Below are 9280 nucleotides of genomic sequence, written 5' to 3' on the forward strand. Positions count from 1 at the left end.
GCCTTTAGTCAGTCCCCCTCTTATCCTATCACACACTCTGTTGATACCACTGGCATATCCGACCGCGTCCTTCCACCAGAGGAAGAGTTGTTACAAACAGAGTCCTTTGTGGGAGAGAGAGGGGAAACTCTGGTAGGTGGCTGGGGCTCTAAGAAGGGATTTAAAGGACTGGTGCTACCTGGGGGAGAGAGAGAGGAATAAAAAGAAGGAACCAAACAATGGGCGAGTTTGGCACATGGATGGAAGTTAGAAATACAAAGATGCACCATGGATTCAGATATGATCTTAGGGCAGAAAGGGGAAGCATGGAGGAAGATACAACAAGCAACACCAATAGGCAATGGGAATAAGAAAGAGGTCACACTCCATCCTGTAGATGGATCTGATAGAGCATGTATGTATGTACGGACAACAGATCACAGACATTGCATATGCAGAATGTTGGCAAGCAGTGGGGAAGGGAAAGAAGAAGAAATATTTTACTACCATTTTCATCCTCTATCCATTCTTCTTCTTCTTCAAGGTGGAAAGTGGCAACAGTGAAAGGAATAAGCGGAAAAGGTTAGTCAGGTATCATAAAGCTGTGGCATCTAGCAAGAGCGTCCGCTGGTATTTTATTGATCTCTACTTTCCCATCTATGTCCTACAGCTTTCCTGGTGTTTACCAGAGTCTGCTGTGCAGGTGTTGCCCAGGCGTTAATAAAGCTGTAGAAAATTAAGGCTTTTCTTCACCAATATCCAACAGACATTACAAATATTCTCACTCACACACACAGACACACCAGGGAAGGCTGCAAAGCTGCGAGATGCATAATTCTTCAGCTTCCAGTCCTCATACTGAAAATGCAGCAAGCTCAGGCTGAACTGTCACTCACATAAGTCAGTTGAGACGCCAGCTTCCAGTCAATTATCACATTCTTATCACAGACAGGCTGGAGCTGCAAACGTTTTCAGTCCTGAATTCTCCCCATGCTCAGATCCAAGGATTTAGTTGAGGCTGTCTCTAATTATTCTCGCTAATGAAGCGAATGCCAAATAAACTGTTACGGTGAAATTCACCCCTGTGCAGAGGACTGGAATGAAGCCTACGTGCTTCTGAAGTCACACATTCGCCCTGTGGGTTGTGTCAGTCCTCTGAACATCAGCTGAAGAAAAATTTGTTTAAACATTGGAAGGAACTTCTCAGGATCTTTTTATACTGTACAATATTCGCACAGCTCTGCCCATCTGCAGCCATGCCATGCCAAACAAAGTAGCTAAATAAGCCTGTAGCAACCACCCTGTACCCTCTTGTCCCTTCCATACAACAGGGAAAAACCTACCTTCTTCAACACATTCCTCTGCAGGAAGGGGGAAAAGAAAGGGAGGGAGAGAGAGAGAGAGAGAGCGCTCAGGTTATTGAGGTTACATGGATCATCTTAACGCTTCAGTCTGTCCTGATGTGCAGAAAGATGCTTCCCTTCCTCTTACCTTCCTGTTCCCTGCAAAGCCAAAGGAGAAACCATTGGGTTAGAGCATTGGCTGCAGAGTGGCACATTTCTCTCAGTGGCTGGTCCCAGGAAGGGGGTAGGGGAGGGGCTGATCAGAATTTTTCAACAAGTTGTATTTTCATTGAAAAATGCTCATTTGTCCAAATGAAATCTCAAAACAGCATCCGTTTCAGCATTTTCCAACTCGGGGGGAGCGGGGGCGGGGGAGAAGAAGAGTGTTTTGTGTTGACGTTCGCTAAAGGAAAAATTCTGGTTCAAAATAAATGTTCATTTAAAAATTTAAGATAATTAGATGGAATAAAAGTCAAAAAGGTCAAAATCCTAACAAAACGGTTCAAAATTCAGACATTTTGATTGATCTGAATTTTTCAGTGTTTTTGACTCAAACATTTGAGATTTTTTTTTATTTTTCATCCCAGTTTGGAATTGGGCGAGTTTTTTGGACTCTCAAAAATATTTGCAGGATGGGACAGGCCGTTTCCAATACAGCTTTATGGGGGTGGGGAGGAGAGGGAGTTCAGAGAGCCCTCCATGACTAGTTTACACTATTGTGTTGTGCATTTCTACAAGCTGCGTTTGTCCCCCTAATTACATAACAGTAGAGATGGGACCATGCTGGAAGGTTTTTGTCTGGATCTGGGTCCCAACTTTCCTGAAGTCTGGAGGTGTTTGGATCTCAGGGCTTGGGTCATCCCCACCAGTGGGATCAGAGGGTTGGTAAAGAGAATCAAACAAACAAAAAAATCGAAAAACACTTAATCATGGTTCTCATTTATGGGAATGAAGGATGGTTTTATGGCCTGCAATTCTGAGATCTAATGGTGAAAAGTGCTGTCTAAAGAACTAGAGGGCATTGTTGTTACTACTAATAAAAACTTGAATTATTCCCACAGCTCCAGACAGGGCTGGGTAATAATGAGAGTGGATAACTCTCTATGGGACTTGATGCAGCTGCACCAGAATTGCAATGGCAACCACAGAGCGAGCTGCTTGCTGTACCTCTGCATGAAAAGGACTGGCTGTGGGCCGGAAGATTTTAAAGCACAGCACTTACTCTTCATATTCTTCGATAATTTCTTCGACATCCGACATTTTCAGTTAACTAGCAGGAAAATCAAATGAGAGAGAGTGTTAAAAGCTACAACAACAACCACAGCAGCACAGTCAGTCCTTCATTCTTTGACATAGGGACATTGCCAGCAGATTGAGGGATGTGATCATTCCGCTCTATTTGACATTGGTGAGGCCTCATCTGGAGTACTGTGTCCAGTTTTGGGCCCCACACTAAAAGAAGGATGTGGAAAAATTGGAAAGAGTCCAGCAAAGGGCAACAAAAGTGATTAGGGGGCTGGAGCACATGACCTATGAGGAGAGGCTGAGGGAACTGGGATTGTTTAGTCTGCAGAAGAGAAGAATGAGGGGGGATTTGATAGCTGCTTTCAACTACCTGAAAGAGGGTTCCAAAGAGGATGGATCTAAACTGTTCTCAGTGGTACCTGATGACAGAACAAGGAGTAATGGTCTCAAGTTGCAGTGGGGGAGGTTTAGGTTGGATATTAGGAAAAACTTTTTCACTAGGAGGGTGGTGAAGCACTGGAATGGGTTTAGGGAGGTGGTGGAATCTCCTTCCTTAGAGGTTTTTAAGGTCAGGCTTGGCAAAGCCCTGGCTGGGATGATTTAGTTGGGGATTGGTCCTGCTTTGAGCAGGGGGTTGGACTAGATGACCTCCTGAGGCCCCTTCCAATCCTGATATTCTATGATTCTATATGGGAATAGGGTTTCTGTGTCCATCTGGGATGAACTCTGGGCAGCCACATGGCCCACAATTTCCCACATGGCCACTGATTCTGAGTGTCCAACTTGAGACATGTTTGGACTGATTGTCAGCCATGCTGAGCACCCTGTAACAGCTGTACTCTCCACATCTGAAAATCAGGCCAAGGAGACGGCATCCAGAAATCCAGGCCCCCAAAATCAGGGACCATGTCTGAAAAATTCAGTTGCTTTGCAAGATATTTACAGCAACTCACCGACAGCCAGAGATACCTGAACGGTCTGACCCACGTATTTGTTTAGACTGGGAATTTTCATTGTGATTCACTTGTCTTGCGTCATACTCCCATTACCTCCTCCCCTTTCCTCTGAGCAGCAGGCAGATGAGGCCCTGCACAAAAAGCTCACTGCATACAAATCAGAACCCTCCTCAGATTCCCCACACCTGGTGCGTAGCTACCATGCTGACCGGTGCCCTAGAAAGGCATGGAGACACTGAAGTATCGAGCTGAAGGTGGATTAGATGTCACACGATGCAGTTTATTTGTGGGTGTGAATAAATCCCTGTGTCTCCCTAGCTTTTATATTAACACTCATTTGTCATTTTGGATTTTTTGCTTTTCCACTCACACTGTAAGCTAAATGCTGAGCTGCAGCGTAGCAGTAGGAGTGCACAAGTTGCATTAAGCCACATCTTTCCTTCCCCAATCCTAGGGCCACCTGGGGCAGTTCTGGCCACTAGGGACCCCTGGGGCACCACTTTTTCCCAGCCATGCCTTCCAAGCTGGTGGCTAGCAGCAGAATGGCTAAGGAGCCACCTGAAGATTCCCTCTACATACCTACTGCAGTTACACAGAGAGTATCTTTCCTTCTGTGGCCAGTGAAGCTGGGTCTGGGGCAGCTTTGAATGACTCAGCTGCATCAAGACTCAGCAGGGCCATAGCAGCCAAAGCAAAATGGCCTCTTGTGTCATGGCAGGATGTCCTAGGGAGAGACTGGGGAGTCAGGGGGATGCCACTTCTGAGCCAATGGAAACCCTTTCTGGGTCCCATCTTTTGTGGTGGCCAGACCTTCATTTGTAAATTCCCTGTTACTGCAGTGTCAGTGGAGCAGGGATGGTAATTTGGCTGAGAGGGAATAGCTCATTCCTGAGAGGATCTGTGCTTGTCACAAACAGGTAGGAATGTCTATAATTATCTCACAAAGAAAGGGGAAATTAACCACCCCAGTGCTGAGCCGGCATCTAATAATGGCGTCTTGGCTGAGATAACCCTTCCCGAGCCCCCCTATTACTCCCCCCATGGCTCAGCAACATAGTTCTCCTTAAATAGGAAGCAAGAGCTTAGGAACATCATCAGTCAGCACTGATAACTCGGAGCTCCCAGCCTGGCCCAGGGTACATTGCAACTTCTTCGCCCAGAGATGATCTAAGAGAGAGTTATGTTGGGTGGGAAGTGCAGGGGAGGAGAATAAACCCAAGAAACAGTCTATTTTGCTCCTCAGTTGTTCTTAGCACTAAGGGCTGGTCTCTCACACCTAGCCACCATTTTTCCTTCTGTCGCATTGGACACATGCCATGGGACTGTCTTTTTCTCAGAGAAATCAGCCACTTTCCCCTGGCCACTCAGGAAGGCAGAGAGGCTAACACTGTAACTCTTGCCTTGAATCTCAGAGCTGTGTGTTAGCTCCTCTGACATGTCATTTATCCTGGGTCCCAATCCCTTCTCGGGGGCCTAGTAAGATTCACCAGCAACTCAAGTGTCCTGTAATCTTAAACCCGCCACCATGGAAAGAAAATGACGTGAAACCTCGTTACTAACTCACTTGCTGGCTTTCTAAATGCTGCCAGCCTCCAGCAGCCCTGTCAAGGAGAGGAAGGTCTCTGCACTCAGTACTGTCTGCGCTTGGCCATCCCAGCGAGCAGGTAGCAGTGGGAACTGGAGTCAAGCCTCCTGGGTTCTATTCCTGGCTCTGCTGCTGACCTGCTGCGTGACCCTGGGGAAGTCACTTAGGGTATGTCTACAGCACAAAGACAGACAGCAGAGACTCTCAGAGCCCAGGTCCGTTGGCTCGAGCTGCAGGGCTAAAAATAGCCATGTTGACTTTTGGGCTTGGACTTCAGCTCTGAGACCCTCTTCCCCTTGCTGAGTTTCACAGCCTGAGCTCCAGCCAGAACAGGGACATTTACATTGCTCTTTTTAGCCCTGCAGCCCGAGCCCCAGTCAGTTAACCCTGGTTCTGAGCCTCACTGCTGTGGGTTTTACTTTGCAGTGTAGACATACCCCTAGGCCATGATCCTCCAAAGTTTTTAGGCTCATAATTCCCATTGAAATCCATGGACCTTCTATGCCCCATTTTCCCCTCTGTAAAATGGAGAGAACAATACCCATCCTTGTGAGGTGCTTTCAGTTCTTCAGATGAAAAGGCAGATACAAATTATTTCCATTGGAGTCCTATGCATCTTAAAAGTGTCTCCTCAATTCTATCTACTCTCTCTGTATATGATCTAGGTACCATTGGACAGTGTCCAAAGTCCTCGAAGAAACAGCATAAGGAAACACCTAGGAAAAGGAGCTGGGGAAGTGGCCTTAAATCTGAAGTGGTGATGTTCAAACTGCTAACATAAGATTCACCAGCAAGGCTAACTCAGCAGCGATGTAACAAAGCCTGTTAGCAAGGCAGCTTGAAATACGTTCTCAGCAGTTATTGTATTGCCTGTTGATTGCATTGGACACTAGACTCTGTCTGCAACATTCTGAACATGGACCTAGGAGGCTGGAAAGTTAGTGGGTTTCCACATGTCCATTTGAACACTTTTCACTCTGAGTTTCCTGTTCAAATAAACATCGAAGTGAATCTCTGCTCAAGCCATCCCTTTTGTTTGGTTCCCACCTGGAGCCGTTGAGCAAGCCTTGCCTAAACACCATGCCTTGAGTCTTGTCTGACTCGCAGGCTTTCAGCTCACTGACACATTCCTGAACCCCAGAGAAACTTGCCAACTCTGGCCAGCAGCTCAGCTTTGTCCCAGATCCCCACAATAGATGAAACTCTCCTACCAAAACCCAGGTTTCAGGCACTTCTATGAATAACTCTTGTGTGTTAAACCACCTGTTTAGCAAATCAGCTCTGCTGCACAATGGCCCCCTTCTCCAACGTTGTGTAACAGCTGGTCCCAGCTCCATCTTTTCAGTATTTGTTACGCAGGCCGGGTATAAGAGGCTAATTTAAGGAACTTTGCTGCCTGAATCCAGAAACAGAAATATTACTGATAGAGAAAGACCTTCTACATCCTACAGTCCAGCACAGGCTTGGTCTCAGGATAACAGTACATCTTCCAGGGCTTGGTTCATCCTAGCTTTAAACCTTTTAAGTGATAAGTCTTCCAGCATTTCCTTTGGAACTTAGTTTGATTGCCAACGCTGACAGCCTTGCTGTCACCTCAGTCTCTGTGCCACTATTACTATTTAGCCTGTTCCATAATCTTATTCCATATTCTAATAAATCTGACCACTAGGAAATTTTTCCATGCTAAAAGTTCATTTTGTAAACTCCTTCCATTACTCCTAGTTCCCTCTTGAGCCACCATAATTCCTGACCCTTCCTGGTGCCTGTGTCCTTCGCATACTTCTAGACAGTTCTCATGCCCTCATCATGTAGCCAAAAATCTACCTAAACATTCATCAAGCCGTTCCACGTGATCCTCTTTTGCAAAGTGCTGTGTCACAGACAGAGTTCGGCAAAAATATGAATGTGTGTGAATAAATTTAAGTGACCTCTCTCCAGCTTCATTCACTTCCCACAAGAGCCCAACAAACCACATTAGCTGAGACCACAATATTTAAAGTAGCTATTGACAAATATTTGAGAAAAGCAAAGTTTGGAATATTTGTGCCAGAAACTTGATTTCAAGAGTTACCTGCATCCAGGCAGTGCCCAGAAACACCATGCACTCTGCGCCTCCAGCAAAGGTAGCTCAAATTGCCAGTATCAAACCGTGAATGAGCAACACACAGGTAAGTATTTGCACAGAATTTTTAAATTAACTGATTTTGAGCTACCAAAATAAATAAATAAAAAATAAAAAAATCCAGGAAATCTGTGGACAATTCACAAAGAGATAAATTTATCTGCTGCAAATAATCCCCCCGTTTTAACTGCGAATTAGATGGTCCAAACAACCTTTTTCTAAAATAGCCACTCTAGGAATTCTTTAGGGGGTAAGTTCTCCGGCCTGCGTTATACAGGAAGTCAGACTAGATGATCACAATGGTCCCTTCTAGCTTTGGAATCTATGAATCCTTCTTGATTTTTTTCTTTTAACATGCCTCAAACATGCCTGTTAACACTGGGTTAGAACTATGGACTCAAGTCCTAGAAATGAATGGCTAGGTGTATTTCCAAATGTTTAGCTCTGCAGTGTTTATATAAAGAACAATGCAAAAATCAATAGCTACTATGTAGTTTCATTTGCCCCTTGTAGTGATGCATTCTGAACTCGGCAGCGCAAACATCCTGCACCCTCACTGTGCTTTCTGTCTGCCAATGTCTCTTAGGTTTCTATAGCACTTCTCACCTCCCAAAGCAATTTATGTACATGATGGGTGTAAGTTGCTTATTACTCACCCCAGCGTAAATCAGGAGTAACCCTGCTGGGCCTGATTCCCCCTCTTTGCCCATCCCAGTGTAAACCAGGAGAACTCCATTAAAGTTAATGGAGTTGTGCCAGTGAAAAACAGGTATGAGGAGACTCATGCTATACCCGGAGGAAACCCTTCACCAGAGAAATGCGGTCATCTCTGGAGTGGATAACAACAACTGGGAGGGGGCCAATTTTGGGCAAGGAAGTTGGGGCAAACCTGTTCTGTCTCTGGAGCATTAATACCTAGGTCTAGCAAACAGGCAGGTGGTTGGTCACTCGGGTCCCATCTGAAAAGGGAGTCAACTCCATGGAAGTCCCTAAGCCTGGCAAGCTGTGCCCTGAAGCAGTTTCCTTACCTCTCGCCTAGGGAAAAGGTGAAGGCCCTCACAGCCAAGTGGAAGCTGGCAATGTCTGAGAAAGGCAGTTGGGAAGAGTGAGGCTTTAACAGGACTCCTAAGCCCACCCCCAGGCCAGATGCCTGATTAGAGGAATGCGAGCGTGGCAGGATTTGGAATGTGAACACTTGCTTGCTATTCACAGCCCCTTGTTCAACTCTTCCCGCCTCCCATGAGCCCATATAAGCCCAAGCTGTTGTATGGCCTCAGAGAATTGCTATTTTAAACCCGCAGGGCTGAGATAGACAAGTCCCCAAGGGGCTGACACAAGCCAACCAGCTGTCACTTTCAAGTGGCCAGAACTCCGATAAGCAAAATGCTTTTGCCTGGAGAGGCAATGGGTTTTAGACCTTGGATGCTCGCCTCCAAACTCCATCTTGGGGCTAATCCCATGTTGCTTCCTTGCCTGACAACACCCCATACCCTCTATGCTAGGCCCAGAAAGCCCTACGGCCAGTCAAAGGTTTGGGTCATATAAGCACCAGCAAGCTGGGATGTTCAGCCAGATTCTATACGGCTGCCTGGAGATCAGAGCCAGCTCTCTCAGGATACAAGTCCTCACCTCCAGCTGGACCCAAACCACCACAACTACAGGGCCAGCTCTAGCCATTTCGCCGCCCCAAGCACAGCAGAACACCACGGGGGGCGCTCTGCTGCTCGCCGGTCTCATGGCTCCGGTGGATCTCCCGCAGACGTGGCTGCGGAGGGTCCGCTGGTTCAGTGGTTCCGGTGGACCTCTCACAGGTGTGCCTGCGGATGCTCGACCGGAGCCGTGGGACCAGCGGACCCTCCACAGGGACGCCTGTGGGAGGCCCACCGGAGCTGCCTGCCGCCCTCCCGGCAACCGGCAGAGTGCCCCCCACAGCATGCTGCCCCAAGCACGTGCTTGGCGTGCTGGGGCCTGGAGCCGGCCCTGCACAGCTAGCTCTTGGAGCCACTGAACTCCTGGCCCATTATGGCAATCATAACATTGCTGCTGTCAA

Source organism: Chelonoidis abingdonii, chromosome 4 (genome assembly GCF_003597395.2).
Source record: "Chelonoidis abingdonii isolate Lonesome George chromosome 4, CheloAbing_2.0, whole genome shotgun sequence".
Lineage (NCBI taxonomy): Eukaryota > Metazoa > Chordata > Testudines > Testudinidae > Chelonoidis > Chelonoidis abingdonii.